This window comes from Ranitomeya imitator, chromosome 10, assembly GCF_032444005.1.
Source record: "Ranitomeya imitator isolate aRanImi1 chromosome 10, aRanImi1.pri, whole genome shotgun sequence".
NCBI classification, from domain to species: domain Eukaryota; kingdom Metazoa; phylum Chordata; class Amphibia; order Anura; family Dendrobatidae; genus Ranitomeya; species Ranitomeya imitator.
In genome coordinates, this window is record NC_091291.1 from 55435658 (window position 1) to 55460388 (window position 24731).

Sequence of the window (24731 nt, forward strand, 5' to 3'; positions counted from 1 at the left end):
AAGTAGAAAGCCAACCGGGCTGAGTGTTTCCCTTGACACAATACATCCTTATGTGGGGCTGCATGAGTGCTGTGGTGTTGGGGGCTACATTTCATTGATGGTATCATAAATTCATAGATGTATAACTCTATATTCAAAGAGAAGATGCTGCCATCACTCCATGAGCTTGGTAGACTCACAGGTTTCCAACATGACCAGGGCCGGTGTCACCACCTGGCACACCCAGGCAAGCGCTGGAGCCCTGGACAGACAGGGGCCCCACTATGGAGCCCATAAGTTGTGGGGGCAGAGGAAATTAAACCAAAGTGAAAATATAAAAAAATCTTTCCTCTGAAGGGATAGATGGGGTACATATAAAGTGTTGACTGAAATGCCAGCATTTTTTTAAACTGTCGAATGACTATTTTAACATTTCTATTCATTAATCTGTATGGTTTCCTCTCATTCATTGTTCCATTGATGGATACATGCAGCTGTAATACTGTATTGACCAAATTCAACTTGCCCAAGCACACATTGAACTCTTTTAAATGTAAACCAAAATTTATAGAAGGTCACCGCGCTAAAAGTAGATAAATGAATGAAAAGAAAAGAAAGTATTTCCCTTTAATACTCTCTCTATATATATGTCGGTTGCTGATATATGGCCAATCTATATAGGTGTGCTGGTTACTGATAAATAACATATCAGTGTTAATAGTAGTACAACAGGGAAACAATAACACAATAAATTCCAGACATATGCAATACACAAAAGAATCTTACTTTCAGATGTTATGTCGCTGAGTTTTCAGTGCTGTGTATTCTCTGCCTCGAAGTGTGTCGGCAAAGAAGGTCAGTAGCCAGATTCCAAATGAACAGATGCAACTAGTATTTTGAGAAAGCTTAATATGTGCACCAGTTCATGGAGCGCTAACAAACCATGTTTCCGTGAGTTCTGTTTGGGGGGTCCGTGCGGTAAAGAGCAGTGGAAAGCCGGGGAGCATCCTCCCCTATTGGAAGTGCCCCGTTATGCTCACCAAGGATCCCGTCAGGTGGCGTGCCTCGGCCGAAGGCGCCGCTAGACTATAGCGGTGTGTGAGGGGGCATGGTCTGGGTGACATCACCTAGAGCTACGGCTTGGAGGAGGGGGACGGAAACTGGACTGGGCCAATTGCCAATGCGTTTCAAAGATCCATGGACCTTCTTCGTCAGGGCGATTGGGCCCAGCTGTCATCTGCTCCTTAAATACAAGACCTAAAGCCCACACACCTCTACTAGTCATAAACCAAACTCAAAGAACTAACAGAGAAAAGGGCTACCACTCTGGCTATGAATTAAATAGATTTACATTAAGATTCCAATAGCTTGTATTAAATGCCCCTTTGGGATAAACATAACAATAATGTATATAATGATGTGTAAAAGCTAAAAACATGCACAAATGCAACCTTTAATACAGTAAGTTAAAAAATGTGTATAACTAAAAATGTAAAAATGCTCGCCCCATAGAAATACATAGTGGATGCTTTCCTGAAACGGAAAGTACTTGCAAGCAGCATAATACAAAGAATAGCAGGTTTACCCAGAATCCTTTGCAGTAGGCGGAGCTATGCAAATCATCTCTTTCCACCCCTGTCTAATCCACAGCGCTTGGAACCGCCAAGCGTGCAATGCTGCGGATTAGTTTCTAAATTTACACAGCCAACCAATTCCTACCTGTGGACACGTGTTTCGGGCTTTAGGCCCTCATCAGCACAGGGCTGGAATTGGTTGGCTGTATGGAGTGGGGCTCGGTGAGCAAGCGATACATACATGCTAGCCACCTTAGGGAGAGACCCAAGTTGGGCTAAATGTAGCGGGACGAAAGAGACCGAAAAGCCCTCTACTTAAAGGAAATACATAGTGGATGCTTTCCTGAAACGGAAAGTACTTGCAAGCAGCATAATACAAAGAATAGCAGGTTTACCCAGAATCCTTTGCAGTAGGCGGAGCTATGCAAATCATCTCTTTCCACCCCTGTCTAATCCACAGCGCTTGGAACCGCCAAGCGTGCAATGCTGCGGATTAGTTTCTAAATTTACACAGCCAACCAATTCCTACCTGTGGACACGTGTTTCGGGCTTTAGGCCCTCATCAGCACAGGGCTGGAATTGGTTGGCTGTATGGAGTGGGGCTCGGTGAGCAAGCGATACATACATGCTAGCCACCTTAGGGAGAGACCCAAGTTGGGCTAAATGTAGCGGGACGAAAGAGACCGAAAAGCCCTCTACTTAAAGGAAATACATAGTGGATGCTTTCCTGAAACGGAAAGTACTTGCAAGCAGCATAATACAAAGAATAGCAGGTTTACCCAGAATCCTTTGCAGTAGGCGGAGCTATGCAAATCATCTCTTTCCACCCCTGTCTAATTCACAGCGCTTGGAACCGCCAAGCGTGCAATGCTGCGGATTAGTTTCTAAATTTACACACCCAACCAATTCCTACCTGTGGACACGTGTTTCGGGCTTTAGGCCCTCATCAGCACAGGGCTGGAATTGGTTGGCTGTATGGAGTGGGGCTCGGTGAGCAAGCGATACATACATGCTAGCCACCTTAGGGAGAGACCCAAGTTGGGCTAAATGTAGCGGGACGAAAGAGACCGAAAAGCCCTCTACTTAAAGGAAATACATAGTCGATGCTTTCCTGAAACGGAAAGTACTTGCAAGCAGCATAATACAAAGAATAGCAGGTTTACCCAGAATCCTTTGCAGTAGGCAGAGCTATGCAAATCATCTCTTTCCACCCCTGTCTAATCCACAGCGCTTGGAACCGCCAAGCGTGCAATGCTGCGGATTAGTTTCTAAATTTACACACCCAACCAATTCCTACCTGTGGACACGTGTTTCGGGCTTTAGGCCCTCATCAGCACAGGGCTGGAATTGGTTGGCTGTATGGAGTGGGGCTCGGTGAGCAAGCGATACATACATGCTAGCCACCTTAGGGAGAGACCCAAGTTGGGCTAAATGTAGCGGGACGAAAGAGACCGAAAAGCCCTCTACTTAAAGGAAATACATAGTGGATGCTTTCCTGAAACGGAAAGTACTTGCAAGCAGCATAATACAAAGAATAGCAGGTTTACCCAGAATCCTTTGCAGTAGGCGGAGCTATGCAAATCATCTCTTTCCACCCCTGTCTAATTCACAGCGCTTGGAACCGCCAAGCGTGCAATGCTGCGGATTAGTTTCTAAATTTACACACCCAACCAATTCCTACCTGTGGACACGTGTTTCGGGCTTTAGGCCCTCATCAGCACAGGGCTGGAATTGGTTGGCTGTATGGAGTGGGGCTCGGTGAGCAAGCGATACATACATGCTAGCCACCTTAGGGAGAGATCCAAGTTGGGCTAAATGTAGCGGGACGAAAGAGACCGAAAAGCCCTCTACTTAAAGGAAATACATAGTCGATGCTTTCCTGAAACGGAAAGTACTTGCAAGCAGCATAATACAAAGAATAGCAGGTTTACCCAGAATCCTTTGCAGTAGGCAGAGCTATGCAAATCATCTCTTTCCACCCCTGTCTAATCCACAGCGCTTGGAACCGCCAAGCGTGCAATGCTGCGGATTAGTTTCTAAATTTACACACCCAACCAATTCCTACCTGTGGACACGTGTTTCGGGCTTTAGGCCCTCATCAGCACAGGGCTGGAATTGGTTGGCTGTATGGAGTGGGGCTCGGTGAGCAAGCGATACATACATGCTAGCCACCTTAGGGAGAGACCCAAGTTGGGCTAAATGTAGCGGGACGAAAGAGACCGAAAAGCCCTCTACTTAAAGGAAATACATAGTGGATGCTTTCCTGAAACGGAAAGTACTTGCAAGCAGCATAATACAAAGAATAGCAGGTTTACCCAGAATCCTTTGCAGTAGGCGGAGCTATGCAAATCATCTCTTTCCACCCCTGTCTAATCCACAGCGCTTGGAACCGCCAAGCGTGCAATGCTGCGGATTAGTTTCTAAATTTACACACCCAACCAATTCCTACCTGTGGACACGTGTTTCGGGCTTTAGGCCCTCATCAGCACAGGGCTGGAATTGGTTGGCTGTATGGAGTGGGGCTCGGTGAGCAAGCGATACATACATGCTAGCCACCTTAGGGAGAGACCCAAGTTGGGCTAAATGTATCGCTTGCTCACCGAGCCCCACTCCATACAGCCAACCAATTCCAGCCCTGTGCTGATGAGGGCCTAAAGCCCGAAACACGTGTCCACAGGTAGGAATTGGTTGGCTGTGTAAATTTAGAAACTAATCCGCAGCATTGCACGCTTGGCGGTTCCAAGCGCTGTGGATTAGACAGGGGTGGAAAGAGATGATTTGCATAGCTCCGCCTACTGCAAAGGATTCTGGGTAAACCTGCTATTCTTTGTATTATGCTGCTTGCAAGTACTTTTTGTTTCAGGAAAGCATCCACTATGTATTTCCTTTAAGTAGAGGGCTTTTCGGTCTCTTTCTTCCCGCTACATTTAGCCCAACTTGGGTCTCTCCCTAAGGTGGCTAGCATGTATGTATTGCCCCATAGAAGTCAACCACACTCTTTTGTGTAAGAGAGGCCCAATAAATAGTAAAATACAACCAAGAAGTCAGGGGGAGAAAATGTGCAATTACGAACTATAAAACTATAGTTTATCTAATAAAATAAACCCAACATTTTTAATTATTATTTGTTAAAAGCATATAATTCCAAGTCGTGGTTCAGGCCTCTAGGGGCTAAACTATCTAATATAAAAATCCACTTGGATTCTGTACGTGACATCAACTTTAGATAGCAGGAGAAGTCAAGGTAACCATGTCAGAAAGAGGAGGACAGTCAAGGCACAGAATCAGAAGACAAAGAATGATGAGAAAAAAATGAGAGGGAGACAAGTGCATGTAAGGTGATATTGAAAGGTACAGGCGAGAAGGAAGTTATGGCATTGCTCACCTGAAAGGGTTGTGATTGTCACAACTTCAATAATTGCCCATGGATATTTCAGCTGCTGCAGTCATGTCGGAAATTAAGGTAAGTCCTCTTTTGCATATTGATTAATGGAAAAAGGAGATTTTACATCTCAGAGTACACATCACTCCTGTATAAAGGAAGGAGCTCCAGAGTGGAAGAGCAATTTTGTAGTTTATTAGACAAATATATATATACTAGATGGTGGCCCGATTATAACGCATCGGGTATTCTAAAATATGTATGTATGTATGTATGTATATATATATATATATATATATAGCAGCCACATAGTATATAGCAGAGGCCACGTAACACAGACAGCCACGTAATATATAGCACAGCCATGTAGTATATAGGAACCACGTAGTATATAACACAGCCACGTAGTATATCAAACAGCCCACATAATATATAGCACAGCCCACCCAGTATATAACACAGCCCACGTAGTACAGTTATATGAAAAAGTATTGGCACCCCTCTTAATTTTAAGCTTAATGTTTTATAAAAATTGTTTATTTTGTAACAGCTATTTCAATTTCAGATATCTAATAACTGTTGGACACAGTAATGTTTCTGTCTTGAAATTAGGTTTATTGTACTAACAGAAAATGTGCAATTGCATTCAAACAAAATTTGACAGGTGCATAATACTTAAAACTTCTTAAAACTTCTTGTTTTAAATACTCCTACCTACTTTTTACTGACTTACTAAAGCACTTTTCTTGGTTTTCTAACCTCATTGAGCTCTGAACTTCTGCTATGTAGCAGAGCCAATCAAGTTGTGCCAGCTTCTAGCCTTCCATGGAGGCTATTGAAGCATGGCAAAAGTTAAAAAAAAAGTAAAAAAAAGTGAAAAAAATATAAAAAAAATATAAAATGTTAAATCACCCCCCTTTCGCCCCATTCAAAATAAAACAATAAAAAAAAAATCAAGCCTACACATATTTGGTATTGCATTTTCATAATCGCCCAATCTATCAATAAAAAAAACATTAACCTGATCGCTAAACAGCGTAGCGAGAAACAAATTCAAAGCGCCAGAATTACGTTTTTTTGGTCGCCGCTACATTCAATTAAAATGCAATAACGGGCGATCAAAAACATATCTGTAAAAGTAGTATCAATGAAAAAATCAGCTTGGAATGCAAAAAATAACCCCTCAACCAACCCCAAATCACAAAAACGCTATGGGTATTGGAAAATGGCGCAATTTGTTTTTTTCGCAAAGTTTGGAATTTTTTTTCACCACTTAGATAAAAGAGAACCTTGACATGTTTGGTGTCTATGAACTCGTAATGATGAGGAGAATCATAATATCAGGTTAGTTTTAGCATTTAGTGAACCTAGCAAAAATGCCAAACAAAAAACAAGTGTGGCATTGCACTTTTTTGGCAATTTCACAGCACTTGGAATTTTCTTCCTGTTTTCTAGTACACGACATGGTAAAACCAATGACGTTGTTCAAAAGTACAAGTCATCCTGCAAAAAATAAGCCTGCACATCGCCATATTGATGGAAAAATAAAAAAGTTATGGCTCTGGGAAGGAGGGGAGCAAAAAATAAACACGGAAAAATGGAAAATCCCAAGGTCATGAAGGAGTTAAAATTTTTGGAAGTTGGAGTAGTTTTTTTTTTTAATTTGGCTATATTAGGAGGATATCTGTTTGTGCAGGTAACTATTACTGTGCAGAATTATTAGGCAACTTAATAAAAACCAAATATATTTCCATCTCACTTGTTCATTTTCACCAGGTAAACCAATATAACTGCACAAAATTTAGAAATAAACATTTCTGACATGCAAAAACAAAACCCCCCAAAATTAGTTTGTTTTTCTTGAACGATACCGACTTCTTCCTGTACCACTGCATGAAGAAGTTGTCTTCCGTAAACTGGCAGTAGGTCTGGGAGTTGAGCTTCACTTCATCCTCAACCCGAAAAGGTCCCACAAGTTCATCTTTGATACCAGCCCATACCAGTACCCCACCTCCACCTTGCTGGCGTCTGAGTCGGAGTGGAGCTCTCTGCCCTTTACTGATCCAGCCTCTGGCCCATCCATCTGGCCCATCAAGAGACACTCTCATTTCATCAGTCCATAAAACCTTTGAAAAGTAAGTCTTAAGATATTTCTTGGCCCAGTCTTGACGTTTTATCTTATGTTTCTTGTTCAAAGTTTTTCAGCCTTCCTTACCTTGGCCATGTCTCTGAGAATCGCACACCTTGTGCTTTTTGTTACTCCAGTAACAATGCAGCTCTGAAATATGACAAAAGTGGTGGCAAATGGCATCTTGGCAGCTTCATGCTTGATTTTCCTCAATTCATGGGCAGTTATTTTGTGCCTTTTTTGCACAACACGCTTCTTGCGACCCTGTTGGCTATTTGCCATGAAACGCTTGATTGTTCGGTGATCACTAGTGTTGAGCATTCCGATACCGCAAGTATCGGGTATCGGCCGATACTTGCAGTATCGGAATTCCGATACCGAGATCCGATACTTTTGTGGTATCGGGTATCGGTATCGGTTCCATAGGGATGTGTAAAATAAAGAATTAAAATAAAAAATATTGATATATTCACCTCTCCGGCGGCCCCTGGACATCACGCTGGTAACCGGCAGGCTTCTTTGTTTAAAATGAGCGCCTTTAGGACCTGCGAATGACGTCGCGGCTTCTGATTGGTCGCGTGCCGCTCATGTGACCGCCACGCGACCAATCAGAAGCTGCGATCACCTGATTTGCTTAATTGGTAGTTGGCTCTCAAGCCTGAACAGCTTGGAGTAGGACAACATGAATAAAAAGTGTTCAAAATACAACCTGCCTAATAATTCTGCACACAGTATAATTTGTTGAAAGATCTGTCCTGGTTTAGGAGTAAGTCTCACTGGCCTGTAATTTCCTGGCTCCATCGTCTTTCCTTTTTTTGAAGATAGTCACATTTGCCCTTCCCCAATCTACTGGGACTTCTCCTGTTCTCCAGGATTTTTGAAAGATTCTGGCTAGTGGTTCTGCAGTTTCCTCTGCTACCTCTTTGTTTCCCATACTCTGTGCATTTGTATAGACAAATTTTAGTTTGTAGTCGGTTTCTCTTGCTTCTCTACCTTCATTCAAAGTTTGTTGTTTTTGTTCTTTATTTTCACTTCTAATAACAGGGTTTTCAAAATAATTCATTATCTGCATATTTTTTCTGGCCATACATTTCCCATCCCATATTGCTCTAATTTAAAGCTTTCCTGATGAGTGTAGCAAGGCATATTCCAAATATGTGTTTTCCTGTTTTTATATGATGCAACCAACCCATCTCTAGCAAGGCATTCATCATACAGGTAATTCACTCCATCGGGCATCTGCGCTAGCAGGATCGGCAAACGCGATCCCTTTTGCCACATTGCATTAGCGCAGTCATAAGTAGCGAATCCCTAACAACTACTCTCCTTTTCTTCTTCACCACATTGCTTCTTTTTCTCCTATCAAGAGGCTTCTAATTTCTTACTGGGGTGTTCTTTGTGGGAAAAGCATTTTTATTATGTACATCTTCTTAGTTTTCCTCCGTGAGAGCCTGGTAGTGGTTGTTTAGAGGTATGGGTGCTTACTGCCTCCTCATCCTCCTGCTTCTTTCGATCACATGCTCCGATTTCTCGTCTTTGGAATGTCCATTGAAAGGTTCTTCTCTTCGAACATTCAGAATAATTATTTATACTTTGTCATTAGGTTCTGCAGGAATGCTGAAAGTTCTTCTCTTGCAACATTCCAAAGAGATTTTTCTGCTCTGTCAAGGAAAACCTCATCTTCTTTGATGAGCTTCATTGTAGAAATTCTCTCCTGAAGACTTTCCATCTTTAACAGTCACAAGCTTGCATTTCTGACACGTACAGTAAAGTTTGTATTTTCTCCTGACAAGTCTCTAAACATATAGCATACGATATTAGCAATTTCTTTCTCCATGTTGAACAAAATTAATTTCTGTGGAATCGCCGTAAAGATTCTGTTGTTTCGCGGTTTGACGATTTCCTTCTAGTAGCTCAATCCAGCTATGCCTAAAGATCCTCAAACTCATGGTCCAGCGACTTTTCGCTCTCCCCAGAATGTAATACTTTCTATTTGCAATTAATTTAATTTTGCAATTAGATTTTTTGGGAAAAATTTGGTAGTAATGGTAAACTAGAAATTCAAAAGTTTTGGTCATCTCTAGTATTACCTATTCTGTCTGTGCATTTTGAAAGCCACATGCCAAGACAATATGCATTACTTTACTGTTTATTGCATTTTTGCTGAGCACCATTTACACCTATGGACTAGTGTTGAGCGATACCTTCCGATATCGGAAAGTATCGGTATCGGTTTGGATCGGCCGATATTCAAAAAATATCGGATATCGCCGATACCGATACCCGATCCCAATGCAAGTCAATGGGACCAAAATATCGGAATTAAAATAAACCCTTTCTTTCCTTGTAGGTTCATTCTACCTGAAGGAAAACAACTAAGAATAATGTAGGATGTATGGGGGAGGTGGCGGAGACATTAAAGGCAATGAGGATTAGTCCAATCAAATAGAATAGCATGTTTTTTTTTTTTTTTTAAAGAAGTTCGGATTGAAAAAGATATTGAGTATGTAAATTTTTTTTATTTTGTCAGATATTGATGTTTCACTATTCCACGCCCTTCCCCTTCTTTTTTTTCTTTTTTTTTTTTTTCTTTTCCCACACTTTCATCTTCATCATCATCAGCATCCTTGACATCAACTTCTTCACCTTATTCATCTTCTTCTTCATCTTCTACCTATTTTTTTTTTTATTACATTCTTCATATTCATTTTCTTCAACTATTATTATTCTTCCTATTCTACATATTCTTTTTATTCCACTGTTATTATTCTTCCTATTCTACTTCTTCATCATATTCTCATTTGTGACAGGCATTCCCGTAGTTGTTATCTATAAAAGTTGGAAGATTACACCTTCCGTTCTGCCAGTCACAAAAGTTACATTTGTCCGCGTTCAGTTTGGCCTGCAGCATCAGGCTTTATCCAGGGGCACCACGAGGAGGAACGGACTCACCCCCATACACTGCTTAGTCTTCTTCTGCATATAATTTAGATAATATATTTTGCTCTGATATTAAGTCTTATGCTTAATGTTCTTCTGCTCTTTGTTCTGCAGCCTCTTGTTCTTCTGCTTCTCGGTCTTCCATGTTGTCGTCTCCAGGGTCTTCGTCTCCAGTGTCGTCATCTCCGCCGTCGTCGTCTCAGCCGTCGTCGTCTCCGCCGTCGTCGTCGTCATCGGGGTGGTCTTCCGGGTCGTCGTCATCGGGGTGGTCTTCCGGATTGTCGACGTTAGGGTCTTCAACTTGGAAATGTAGCAGAAGGTACAAGAAGGCTGAGAAAATGCCAAGAACCAGCTGATGGAACTGGAACTCGGATGGCTACCCGAAGGTTCAAGAGCCTATGGAACTACCGAGGACCAGCTGACGTTACTGGAACCCGGTTACTAAGCAGGAGGTACCCGTGCTAAAAAGCACTACCAAGGACCGCCTGACGTTGGCGGAACTCGGATACCCAGAAGGAGGCACCTAAGCCAAAGGCTCTGCCCGGAACCAGATGACGTTACTGGAACCAGGATGGGGAGCAGAAGGTACAAGAGCAAAAGACACTGCCGAGAACCAGCTGACGGTACTGGAACCCGGATGGGTAGCCGAATGTCCAAGAGCCAATGGAACTACCAAGGACCAGCTGACGTTACTGGAACCCGGTTACTAAGCAGGAGGTACCCGTGCCTGAAAGCACTACCAAGGACCACCTGACATTGGTGGAACTTGGATACCCAGAAGGAGGCACCTAAGCCAAAGGCTCTGCCCGGAACCAGCTGACGGTACTGGAACCAGGATGGGGAGCAGAAGGTACAAGAGCAAAAGACACTGCCGAGAACCAGCTGACGGTGCTGGAACCAGGTGGTGGACCCGAAGGCCCACAGGAGAGGAGAGAACAGCTAGGCCGCGAGGCAGCCGCAGTTACCGAACCCCAACAGTCCTACAGGGGGAGCTGGGCCTACTGGCACTACAGAACCAGCCTTGACTACCAGTTCACGCAGCCCACATAGGAAGCTCCTAAACTGGAGGCACCCTGGAGTTGGCTAACTCGACCGCCCCACGACGGGGCAAGCATAGGCGTCTCAGTGAAGTTGACACAACCCGGAAACAGCTGACGGTGCTGAAACCAGGCTTGGCACGAGGGAGTACCTGTGACAAGAACACTGCCGAGAACCAGCTGGCGGTGCTGGAACCCGGATGCGTTGCCCCAGTGTGCAAGAGCCAATGGCACGACCGAGGACCAGCTGACGGTGCTGGAACCCGGTTACTAAGCTGTAGGTGCCCGCGCTTAAAAGCACTACCAAGGACCGCCTGGCGTTGGCGGAACTCGGATACCCAGGAGGAGGCACCTAAGCCAAAGGCTCGGCCCGGAACCAGCTGACGGTGCTGGAACCAGGTGGTGGACCCGAAGGCCCACAGGAGAGGAGAGAACAGCTAGGCCGCGAGGCAGCCGCAGTTACCGAACCCCAACAGTCCTACAGGGGGAGCTGGGCCTACTGGCACTACAGAACCAGCCTTGACTACCAGTTCACGCAGCCCACATAGGAAGCTCCTAAACTGGAGGCACCCTGGAGTTGGCTAACTCGACCGCCCCACGACGGGGCAAGCATAGGCGTCTCAGTGAAGTTGACACAACCCGGAAACAGCTGACGGTGCTGAAACCAGGCTTGGCACGAGGGAGTACCTGTGACAAGAACACTGCCGAGAACCAGCTGGCGGTGCTGGAACCCGGATGCGTTGCCCCAGTGTGCAAGAGCCAATGGCACGACCGAGGACCAGCTGACGGTGCTGGAACCCGGTTACTAAGCTGTAGGTGCCCGCGCTTAAAAGCACTACCAAGGACCGCCTGGCGTTGGCGGAACTCGGATACCCAGGAGGAGGCACCTTAGCCAAAGGCTCGGCCCGGAACCAGCTGACGGTGCTGGAACCAGGTGGTGGACCCCAAGGCCCACAGGAGAGGAGAGAACAGCTAGGCCGCGAGGCAGCCGCAGTTACCGAACCCCAACAGTCCTACAGGGGGAGCTGGGCCTACTGGCACTACAGAACCAGCCTTGACTACCAGTTCACGCAGCCCACATAGGAAGCTCCTAAACTGGAGGCACCCTGGAGTTGGCTAACTCGACCGCCCCACGACGGGGCAAGCATAGGCGTCTCAGTGAAGTTGACACAACCCGGAAACAGCTGACGGTGCTGAAACCAGGCTTGGCACGAGGGAGTACCTGTGACAAGAACACTGCCGAGAACCAGCTGGCGGTGCTGGAACCCGGATGCGTTGCCCCAGTGTGCAAGAGCCAATGGCACGACCGAGGACCAGCTGACGGTGCTGGAACCCGGTTACTAAGCTGTAGGTGCCCGCGCTTAAAAGCACTACCAAGGACCGCCTGGCGTTGGCGGAACTCGGATACCCAGGAGGAGGCACCTAAGCCAAAGGCTCGGCCCGGAACCAGCTGACGGTGCTGGAACCAGGTGGTGGACCCGAAGGCCCACAGGAGAGGAGAGAACAGCTAGGCCGCGAGGCAGCCGCAGTTACCGAACCCCAACAGTCCTACAGGGGGAGCTGGGCCTACTGGCACTACAGAACCAGCCTTGACTACCAGTTCACGCAGCCCACATAGGAAGCTCCTAAACTGGAGGCACCCTGGAGTTGGCTAACTCGACCGCCCCACGACGGGGCAAGCATAGGCGTCTCAGTGAAGTTGACACAACCCGGAAACAGCTGACGGTGCTGAAACCAGGCTTGGCACGAGGGAGTACCTGTGACAAGAACACTGCCGAGAACCAGCTGGCGGTGCTGGAACCCGGATGCGTTGCCCCAGTGTGCAAGAGCCAATGGCACGACCGAGGACCAGCTGACGGTGCTGGAACCCGGTTACTAAGCTGTAGGTGCCCGCGCTTAAAAGCACTACCAAGGACCGCCTGGCGTTGGCGGAACTCGGATACCCAGGAGGAGGCACCTAAGCCAAAGGCTCGGCCCGGAACCAGCTGACGGTGCTGGAACCAGGTGGTGGACCCGAAGGCCCACAGGAGAGGAGAGAACAGCTAGGCCGCGAGGCAGCCGCAGTTACCGAACCCCAACAGTCCTACAGGGGGAGCTGGGCCTACTGGCACTACAGAACCAGCCTTGACTACCAGTTCACGCAGCCCACATAGGAAGCTCCTAAACTGGAGGCACCCTGGAGTTGGCTAACTCGACCGCCCCACGACGGGGCAAGCATAGGCGTCTCAGTGAAGTTGACACAACCCGGAAACAGCTGACGGTGCTGAAACCAGGCTTGGCACGAGGGAGTACCTGTGACAAGAACACTGCCGAGAACCAGCTGGCGGTGCTGGAACCCGGATTCGTTGCCCCAGTGTGCAAGAGCCAATGGCACGACCGAGGACCAGCTGACGGTGCTGGAACCCGGTTACTAAGCTGTAGGTGCCCGCGCTTAAAAGCACTACCAAGGACCGCCTGGCGTTGGCGGAACTCGGATACCCAGGAGGAGGCACCTAAGCCAAAGGCTCGGCCCGGAACCAGCTGACGGTGCTGGAACCAGGTGGTGGACCCGAAGGCCCACAGGAGAGGAGAGAACAGCTAGGCCGCGAGGCAGCCGCAGTTACCGAACCCCAACAGTCCTACAGGGGGAGCTGGGCCTACTGGCACTACAGAACCAGCCTTGACTACCAGTTCACGCAGCCCACATAGGAAGCTCCTAAACTGGAGGCACCCTGGAGTTGGCTAACTCGACCGCCCCACGACGGGGCAAGCATAGGCGTCTCAGTGAAGTTGACACAACCCGGAAACAGCTGACGGTGCTGAAACCAGGCTTGGCACGAGGGAGTACCTGTGACAAGAACACTGCCGAGAACCAGCTGGCGGTGCTGGAACCCGGATGCGTTGCCCCAGTGTGCAAGAGCCAATGGCACGACCGAGGACCAGCTGACGGTGCTGGAACCCGGTTACTAAGCTGTAGGTGCCCGCGCTTAAAAGCACTACCAAGGACCGCCTGGCGTTGGCGGAACTCGGATACCCAGGAGGAGGCACCTTAGCCAAAGGCTCGGCCCGGAACCAGCTGACGGTGCTGGAACCAGGTGGTGGACCCGAAGGCCCACAGGAGAGGAGAGAACAGCTAGGCCGCGAGGCAGCCGCAGTTACCGAACCCCAACAGTCCTACAGGGGGAGCTGGGCCTACTGGCACTACAGAACCAGCCTTGACTACCAGTTCACGCAGCCCACATAGGAAGCTCCTAAACTGGAGGCACCCTGGAGTTGGCTAACTCGACCGCCCCACGACGGGGCAAGCATAGGCGTCTCAGTGAAGTTGACACAACCCGGAAACAGCTGACGGTGCTGAAACCAGGCTTGGCACGAGGGAGTACCTGTGACAAGAACACTGCCGAGAACCAGCTGGCGGTGCTGGAACCCGGATGCGTTGCCCCAGTGTGCAAGAGCCAATGGCACGACCGAGGACCAGCTGACGGTGCTGGAACCCGGTTACTAAGCTGTAGGTGCCCGCGCTTAAAAGCACTACCAAGGACCGCCTGGCGTTGGCGGAACTCGGATACCCAGGAGGAGGCACCTAAGCCAAAGGCTCGGCCCGGAACCAGCTGACGGTGCTGGAACCAGGTGGTGGACCCGAAGGCCCACAGGAGAGGAGAGAACAGCTAGGCCGCGAGGCAGCCGCAGTTACCGAACCCCAACAGTCCTACAGGGGGAGCTGGGCCTACTGGCACTACAGAACCAGCCTTGACTACCAGTTCACGCAGCCCACATAGGAAGCTCCTAAACTGGAGGCACCCTGGAGTTGGCTAACTCGACCGCCCCACGACGGGGCAAGCATAGGCGTCTCAGTGAAGTTGACACAACCCGGAAACAGCTGACGGTGCTGAAACCAGGCTTGGCACGAGGGAGTACCTGTGACAAGAACACTGCCGAGAACCAGCTGGCGGTGCTGGAACCCGGATGCGTTGCCCCAGTGTGCAAGAGCCAATGGCACGACCGAGGACCAGCTGACGGTGCTGGAACCCGGTTACTAAGCTGTAGGTGCCCGCGCTTAAAAGCACTACCAAGGACCGCCTGGCGTTGGCGGAACTCGGATACCCAGGAGGAGGCACCTTAGCCAAAGGCTCGGCCCGGAACCAGCTGACGGTGCTGGAACCAGGTGGTGGACCCCAAGGCCCACAGGAGAGGAGAGAACAGCTAGGCCGCGAGGCAGCCGCAGTTACCGAACCCCAACAGTCCTACAGGGGGAGCTGGGCCTACTGGCACTACAGAACCAGCCTTGACTACCAGTTCACGCAGCCCACATAGGAAGCTCCTAAACTGGAGGCACCCTGGAGTTGGCTAACTCGACCGCCCCACGACGGGGCAAGCATAGGCGTCTCAGTGAAGTTGACACAACCCGGAAACAGCTGACGGTGCTGAAACCAGGCTTGGCACGAGGGAGTACCTGTGACAAGAACACTGCCGAGAACCAGCTGGCGGTGCTGGAACCCGGATGCGTTGCCCCAGTGTGCAAGAGCCAATGGCACGACCGAGGACCAGCTGACGGTGCTGGAACCCGGTTACTAAGCTGTAGGTGCCCGCGCTTAAAAGCACTACCAAGGACCGCCTGGCGTTGGCGGAACTCGGATACCCAGGAGGAGGCACCTAAGCCAAAGGCTCGGCCCGGAACCAGCTGACGGTGCTGGAACCAGGTGGTGGACCCCAAGGCCCACAGGAGAGGAGAGAACAGCTAGGCCGCGAGGCAGCCGCAGTTACCGAACCCCAACAGTCCTACAGGGGGAGCTGGGCCTACTGGCACTACAGAACCAGCCTTGACTACCAGTTCACGCAGCCCACATAGGAAGCTCCTAAACTGGAGGCACCCTGGAGTTGGCTAACTCGACCGCCCCACGACGGGGCAAGCATAGGCGTCTCAGTGAAGTTGACACAACCCGGAAACAGCTGACGGTGCTGAAACCAGGCTTGGCACGAGGGAGTACCTGTGACAAGAACACTGCCGAGAACCAGCTGGCGGTGCTGGAACCCGGATGCGTTGCCTTGCCTATTAAAGATTGTCTTCCTAGAGCCCCAACTAGCGGTGTTGGAGCAAAGGGTAAGCAGGGGGAGATGAGTGTAGGCCGAAGCCTACACTGGAGGCAGCTTTGTGTCTGCGTTGCGTTTGCAGGACACTTTGCCGGCTACACACTGGGGGAACAGCTGGCGTTGCTGAACCCCACTAACACAATGGCGTGTGTTTTTATCTGTGCAGCTAGCACTTGCGGGCAAAAACTTGCGATGTTAGAGCCCGTGTTGAAGCAGGAGGAGGAGGAGAGGAGCAGAGTGTAGGCCGAAGCCTAGTTGAACCAATTTCAAAGGAAACCTTTAACCCCCCCCTCAGGTGTTACAAAGTACAAGAGACACACCTTGTGCAGTATTAATGCTGCACAAGTGAAAGGTTGCTCTATTAATTTGTCTACTTGCACACGCTGAATGAAAGACATACACAATTTACCCCATTCTACAGTAAAACTGTAGTGGATGCGTGACTTGGTTTTTTGATGAGACGCAGCACAGGTGTCCAAAATAACGCCTTGGTGCTTGGCGCAGCTTCCTGAGCGTTGTTATTTGCTGTACAGGAGTCTGCGCTCTTGTGTTATCCCTTGGCAATGCCCTGTTAGCGCTGCCCATCTTATGACCTCATTTCATGTTGGCCGTTGCGGTTAACGATGGCCATAAATCCCAGACCCACAGTGGCTTTTCCTAAAGTCACACTGCGGTGCTGGGATTCGTGGCCTTGAGCAGTAAATATTTTGGCCGCTCACACACGTCCTTACACCTGCTTCAGACTGGGCGGCCTCTGCTGATCCCTTCTCGCATGCCGCGGCCATGAGGCTGCACAGTCTGAAGAAGGCGGAAGGAGATGAGTTAAGACAGGCGAAGATATGCACTGCTCGTGCCCATCAATCACACCCTCGCAGTCAAAATAATTAAGACAACGAGGAGCATTTTATTCAGGCAGGGCGGACGAACAGGCGCAAGTAGCCAACCAATGATGTCAGAAGACGGGAAGCGCTACCAAGGGGGGTGCTGCGTATCATTAGAAAGGAAAGTCACACCTCAGGGACAGTGGAATGGTCTCAAAGAGACACATTTTGTACGTGTTGAGTTCCACGTGGGCAAGGAGAAAACGTCAGCCACCTTGTACAAATGCAGCAGTACTGCTGTACAAGGTGGCTGTTATACATAGAAACACCTGGGGGGGTGGGGGGCAGGCTCCCTTCAATTTCAGTTCATGTGCCTGCGTGGCGTTTGCAGGTCACGTTGCAAGCTACACAGCAGGGGAACAGCTGGCGTTGCTGAACCCCACTGACACATTGACTGGTGTTTTTCTCTGTGCAGATTGCATGTCCGGGCAAAAACTAGCGGTGTTAGAGCCCAGGGTCAGCAGGAGGAGGAGGAGAGGAGCAAAGTGTAGGCCGAAGCCTGCACTGGTGGCAGCTTTTGGTCGGTTGTGCCAGCGTGGCTTGTGCTGGACACGATGCCGGCTACACAGCGGGGGAACAGCTGGCGGTGCTGAACCACACTAACACATTGGCTGGTGTTTTTCTCTGTGCAGCTAGCATGTCCGGGCAGAAACTGGCGTTGTTTGAGCCCAGGGTCAGCAGGAGGAGGAGAGGAGCAAAGTGTAGGCCGAAGCCTGCACTGGTGGCAGCTTTTGTTCTGTTGTGCCAGCGTGGCTTGTGCTGGACACGTTGCCGACTACACAGCAGGGGAACAGCTGGCGGTGCTGAACCCCACTAACACATTGGCTGGTGTTTTTCTCTGTGCAGCTAGCATTTCCGGGCAAAAACTAGCGGTGTTTGAGCCCAGGGTCAGCAGGAGGAGTAGAGGAGCAGAGTGTAGGCCGAAGCCTAGTTGAACCAATTTCAAAGGTTACCTTTAACCCCCCCCTCAGGTGTTGCAAGGTACAAGAGCCACACCTTGAACAGCATTAATGATGCACAAGTCAAAGGTTGCTCTATTTAATTTTGCTCCTTGCACACGCTGAATTAAACACGTACACTATTTAGCCCATTATACTGTCAAACAGTTGTGGAGGCGTGACTTGTCTTTTTAACGAGACGCAGCACAGGTGTCAAAATTTGCACCTAGGTACTGGGCGCAGATTCCTGAGCGTTGTTATTTGCTGTACAGGAGTCTGCGCTCTTGTGTTATCCCTTGGCAATACCCTGTTAGTGCAGGCCGTCTCATGACCTCATTTCATGTTGGCCGGTGCGGTTAACGATGGCCATAAATCCCAGACCCACAGTGGCTTTTCCTAAAGTCACACTGCGGTGCTGGGATTCGTGGCCTTGTGCAGTAAATATGTTCGCCGCTCACACATGTCCTTACACCTGCTTCAGACTGGGCGGCCTCAGCTGATCCCTTATCGCATGCCGCGGCCATGAGGCCGCACAGTCAGAAGAAGGCGGAAGGAGGGGAGTGAAAACAGGGGAACATATGCACTGCTCGTGCCCATCAATCACACCCTCGCAGTCAAAATATATGAGACAACGGGGGGCGTTGTGTCGGGCAGGGGGGACGCACAGGCACAGCCAGCCAACCAATGATGTCAGGAGACGGGCAGCGCTAACAATGGGGGTGCTGCGTGTCATTACAAAGGAAAGTCACACCTCAGGGACATTGTAATGGTCTCTAATGAGACACATTTTTTACGTGTTGAGTTCCACGTGGGCAAGGAGAAAAAGTCAGCCACCTCGTACAAATGCAGCAGTACTGCTGTACAAGGTGGCTGATATACATAGAAACACCTGTGGGTGGGGGGCAGGCTCCCTTCAATTTCAGTTCATGTGCCTGCGTGGCGTTTGCAGGTCACGTTGCAAGCTGCACAGCAGGGGAACAGCTGGCGGTGCTGAACCCCACTAACACATTGGCTGGTGTTTTTCTCTGTGCAGCTAGCATGTCCGGGCAGAAACTGGCGTTGTTTGAGCCCAGGGTCAGCAGGAGGAGGAGAGGAGCAAAGTGTAGGCCGAAGCCTGCACTGGTGGCAGCTTTTGTTCTGTTGTGCCAGCGTGGCTTGTGCTGGACACGTTGCCGACTACACAGCAGGGGAACAGCTGGCGGTGCTGAACCCCACTAACACATTGGCTGGTGTTTTTCTCTGTGCAGCTAGCATTTCCGGGCAAAAACTAGCGGTGTTTGAGCCCAGGGTCAGCAGGAGGAGTAGAGGAGCAGAGTGTTGGCCAAAGCCTAGTTGAACCAATTTCAAAGGTTACCTTTAACCCCCCCCTCAGGTGTTGCAAGGTACAAGAGCCACACCTTGAACAGCATTAATGATGCACAAGTCAAAGGTTGCTCTATTTAATTTTGCTCCTTGCACACGCTGAATTAAACACGTACACTATTTAGCCCATTATACTGTCAAACAGTAGTGGAGGCGTGACTACTAGTCTTTTTAAGGAGACGCAGCACAGGTGTACAAATTTACACCTAGGTGCTGTGCGCAGATTCCTTACCGTTGTTATTTGCAGTACAGGAAACTGCGCTCTTGTGTTATCCCTTGGCAATACCCTGTTAGTGCAGGCCGTCTCATGACCTCATTTCATGTTGGCCGGTGCGGTTAACGATGGCCATAAATCCCAGACCCACAGTGGCTTTTCCTAAAGTCACACTGCGGTGCTGGGATTCGTGGCCTTGTGCAGTAAATATGTTCGCCGCTCACACATGTCCTTACACCTGCTTCAGACTGGGCGGCCTCAGCTGATCCCTTATCGCATGCCGCGGCCATGAGGCCGCACAGTCAGAAGAAGGCGGAAGGAGGGGAGTGAAAACAGGGGAACATATGCACTGCTCGTGCCCATCAATCACACCCTCGCAGTCAAAATATATGAGACAACGGGGGGCGTTGTGTCGGGCAGGGGGGACGCACAGGCACAGCCAGCCAACCAATGATGTCAGGAGACGGGCAGCGCTAACAATGGGGGTGCTGCGTGTCATTAAAAAGGAAAGTCACACCTCAGGGACATTGTAATGGTCTGTAATGAGACACATTTTGTACGTGTTGAGTTCCACGTGGGCAAGGAGAAAAAGTCAGCCACCTCGTACAAATGCAGCAGTACTGCTGTACAAGGTGGCTGATATACATAGAAACACCTGTGGGTGGGGGGCAGGCTCCCTTCAATTTCAGTTCATGTGCCTGCGTGGCGTTTGCAGGTCACGTTGCAAGCTACACAGCAGGGGAACAGCTGGCGTTGCTGAACCCCACTGACACATTGACTGGTGTTTTTCTCTGTGCAGATTGCATGTCCGGGCAAAAACTAGCGGTGTTAGAGCCCAGGGTCAGCAGGAGGAGGAGGAGAGGAGCAAAGTGTAGGCCGAAGCCTGCACTGGTGGCAGCTTTTGGTCGGTTGTGCCAGCGTGGCTTGTGCTGGACACGATGCCGGCTACACAGCGGGGGAACAGCAGGCGGTGCTGAACCCCACTAACACATTGGCTGGTGTTTTTCTCTGTGCAGCTAGCATGTCCGGGCAGAAACTGGCGTTGTTTGAGCCCAGGGTCAGCAGGAGGAGGAGAGGAGCAAAGTGTAGGCCGAAGCCTGCACTGGTGGCAGCTTTTGTTCTGTTGTGCCAGCGTGGCTTGTGCTGGACACGTTGCCGACTACACAGCAGGGGAACAGCTGGCGGTGCTGAACCCCACTAACACATTGGCTGGTGTTTTTCTCTGTGCAGCTAGCATTTCCGGGCAAAAACTAGCGGTGTTTGAGCCCAGGGTCAGCAGGAGGAGTAGAGGAGCAGAGTGTAGGCCGAAGCCTAGTTGAACCAATTTCAAAGGTTACCTTTAACCCCCCCCTCAGGTGTTGCAAGGTACAAGAGCCACACCTTGAACAGCATTAATGATGCACAAGTCAAAGGTTGCTCTATTTAATTTTGCTCCTTGCACACGCTGAATTAAACACGTACACTATTTAGCCCATTATACTGTCAAACAGTAGTGGAGGCGTGACTTGTCTTTTTAACGAGACGCAGCACAGGTGTCAAAATTTGCACCTAGGTACTGGGCGCAGATTCCTGAGCGTTGTTATTTGCTGTACAGGAGTCTGCGCTATTGTGATCCCTTGGCCATGCGCTGTGAGCGCTTCCTGTCTTCTGACCTCATTTCATGTCGGCCGTTGCGGTTAGCGATGGACATGAATCCCAGACCCACAGTGTGTTTTTAAAAAATCACACTGCGGTGCTGGGATTCGTGCCCTGGTGCACTAAATATGTTTGCCGCTCACACATGTCCTTACACCTGCTTCAGACTGGGCGGCCTCATCTGATCCCTTATCGCCTGCCGCGGCCATGAGGACACCCAGTCTGAAGAAGGCGGAAGGAGATGAGTGAACACAGGCAAACATATGCACTGCACATGCCCATCAATCACACCCTCGCTGTCCAAAAAAATAAGACACCGAGGGCCGTTGTTTCGAGCAGGGGAGATGCACAGGCGCAGCCAGCTAACCAATGATGTCAAAAGACGGGCAGCGCTAACAAGGGTGGTGCTGCGTGTCATTACAAAGGAAAGTCACACCTCAGGGACATTGTAATGGTCTCTAATGAGACACATTTTGTACGTGTTGAGTTCCACGTGGGCAAGGAGAAAAAGTCAGCCACCTCGTACAAATGCAGCAGTACTGCTGTACAAGGTGGCTGATATACATAGAAACACCTGTGGGTGGGGGGCAGGCTCCCTTCAATTTCAGTTCATGTGCCTGCGTGGCGTTTGCAGGTCACGTTGCAAGCTACACAGCAGGGGAACAGCTGGCGTTGCTGAACCCCACTGACACATTGACTGGTGTTTTTCTCTGTGCAGATTGCATGTCCGGGCAAAAACTAGCGGTGTTAGAGCCCAGGGTCAGCAGGAGGAGGAGGAGAGGAGCAAAGTGTAGGCCGAAGCCTGCACTGGTGGCAGCTTTTGGTCGGTTGTGCCAGCGTGGCTTGTGCTGGACACGATGCCGGCTACACAGCGGGGGAACAGCAGGCGGTGCTGAACCCCACTAACACATTGGCTGGTGTTTTTCTCTGTGCAGCTAGCATGTCCGGGCAGAAACTGGCGTTGTTTGAGCCCAGGGTCAGCAGGAGGAGGAGAGGAGCAAAGTGTAGGCCGAAGCCTGCACTGGTGGCAGCTTTTGTTCTGTTGTGCCAGCGTGGCTTGTGCTGGACACGTTGCCGACTACACAGCAGGGGAACAGCTGGCGGTGCTGAACCCCACTAACACATTGGCTGGTGTTTTTCTCTGTGCAGCTAGCATTTCCGGGCAAAAACTAGCGGTGTTTGAGCCCAGGGTCAGCAGGAGGAGTAGAGGAGCAGAGTGTAGGCCGAAGCCTAGTTGAACCAATTTCAAAGGTTACCTTTAACCCCCCCCTCAGGTGTTGCAAGGTACAAGAGCCACACCTTGAACAGCATTAATGATGCACAAGTCAAAGGTTGCTCTATTTAATTTTGCTCCTTGCACACGCTGAATTAAACACGTACACTATTTAGCCCATTATACTGTCAAACAGTAGTGGAGGCGTGACTTGTCTTTTTAACGAGACGCAGCACAGGTGTCAAAATTTGCACCTAGGTACTGGGCGCAGATTCCTGAGCGTTGTTATTTGCTGTACAGGAGTCTGCGCTATTGTGATCCCTTGGCCATGCGCTGTGAGCGCTTCCTGTCTTCTGACCTCATTTCATGTCGGCCGTTGCGGTTAGCGATGGACATGAATCCCAGACCCACAGTGTGTTTTTAAAAAATCACACTGCGGTGCTGGGATTCGTGCCCTGGTGCACTAAATATGTTTGCCGCTCACACATGTCCTTACACCTGCTTCAGACTGGGCGGCCTCATCTGATCCCTTATCGCCTGCCGCGGCCATGAGGACACCCAGTCTGAAGAAGGCGGAAGGAGATGAGTGAACACAGGCAAACATATGCACTGCACATGCCCATCAATCACACCCTCGCTGTCCAAAAAAATAAGACACCGAGGGCCGTTGTTTCGAGCAGGGGAGATGCACAGGCGCAGCCAGCTAACCAATGATGTCAAAAGACGGGCAGCGCTAACAAGGGTGGTGCTGCGTGTCATTACAAAGGAAAGTCACACCTCAGGGACATTGTAATGGTCTCTAATGAGACACATTTTGTACGTGTTGAGTTCCACGTGGGCAAGGAGAAAAAGTCAGCCACCTCGTACAAATGCAGCAGTACTGCTGTACAAGGTGGCTGATATACATAGAAACACCTGTGGGTGGGGGGCAGGCTCCCTTCAATTTCAGTTCATGTGCCTGCGTGGCGTTTGCAGGTCACGTTGCAAGCTACACAGCAGGGGAACAGCTGGCGTTGCTGAACCCCACTGACACATTGACTGGTGTTTTTCTCTGTGCAGATTGCATGTCCGGGCAAAAACTAGCGGTGTTAGAGCCCAGGGTCAGCAGGAGGAGGAGGAGAGGAGCAAAGTGTAGGCCGAAGCCTGCACTGGTGGCAGCTTTTGGTCGGTTGTGCCAGCGTGGCTTGTGCTGGACACGATGCCGGCTACACAGCGGGGGAACAGCAGGCGGTGCTGAACCCCACTAACACATTGGCTGGTGTTTTTCTCTGTGCAGCTAGCATGTCCGGGCAGAAACTGGCGTTGTTTGAGCCCAGGGTCAGCAGGAGGAGGAGAGGAGCAAAGTGTAGGCCGAAGCCTGCACTGGTGGCAGCTTTTGGTCGGTTGTGCCAGCGTGGCTTGTGCTGGACACGTTGCCGACTACACAGCAGGGGAACAGCTGGCGGTGCTGAACCCCACTAACACATTGGCTGGTGTTTTTCTCTGTGCAGCTAGCATTTCCGGGCAAAAACTAGCGGTGTTTGAGCCCAGGGTCAGCAGGAGGAGGAGAGGAGCAGAGTGTAGGCCGAAGCCTAGTTGAACCAATTTCAAAGGTTACCTTTAACCCCCCCCTCAGGTGTTGCAAGGTACAAGAGCCACACCTTGTGCAGCATTAATGCTGCACAAGTAAAAGGTTGCTCTATTTGTTTTGCTCCTTGCACACGCTGACTAAAACACGTACACTATTTAGCCCATTATACTGTCAAACAGTTGTGGAGGCGTGACTTGTCTTTTTAACGAGACGCAGCACAGGTGTCAAAATTTGCACCTAGGTACTGGGCGCAGATTCCTGAGCGTTGTTATTTGCTGTACAGGAGTCTGCGCTATTGTGATCCCTTGGCCATGCGCTGTGAGCGCTTCCTGTCTTCTGACCTCATTTCATGTCGGCCGTTGCGGTTAGCGATGGACATGAATCCCAGACCCACAGTGTGTTTTCAAAAAATCACACTGCGTGGCTGGGATTCGTGGCCTTGTGCAGTAAATAGGTTTGCCGCTTACACATGTCCTTACACCTGCTCCAGACTGGGCGGCCTCAGCTGATCCCTTATCGCCTACCACGGCCAGGAGGCCGCACAGTCTGAAGAAGGCGGAAGGAGATGAGTTAAGACAGGCGAACATATGCACTGCTCGTGCCCATAAACCACACCCTCGCTGACAAAATAAATATGACAACGAGGGCCGTTGTTTCTAGCAGGGCGGATGCACAGGCGCAGCCAGCTAACCATGATGACAAAAGACGGGAAACGCTACCAAGGGGGGTGCTGCGTATCATTACAAAGGAAAGTCACACCTCAGGGACAGTGGAATGGTCTCAATGAGACACATTTTGTACGTGTTGA

At 49.9% G+C, this 24731-nt stretch overlaps 1 protein-coding gene across 1 annotated transcript in view; it reads right to left on the minus strand.

The window, feature by feature from the left end:
• LOC138652129 (transmembrane protein 238-like) overlaps positions 1–24731 on the minus strand; it is a 60460-nt gene that overhangs the window by 2879 nt on the left and 32850 nt on the right. The gene's annotated exons all lie outside the window — the stretch shown is intronic.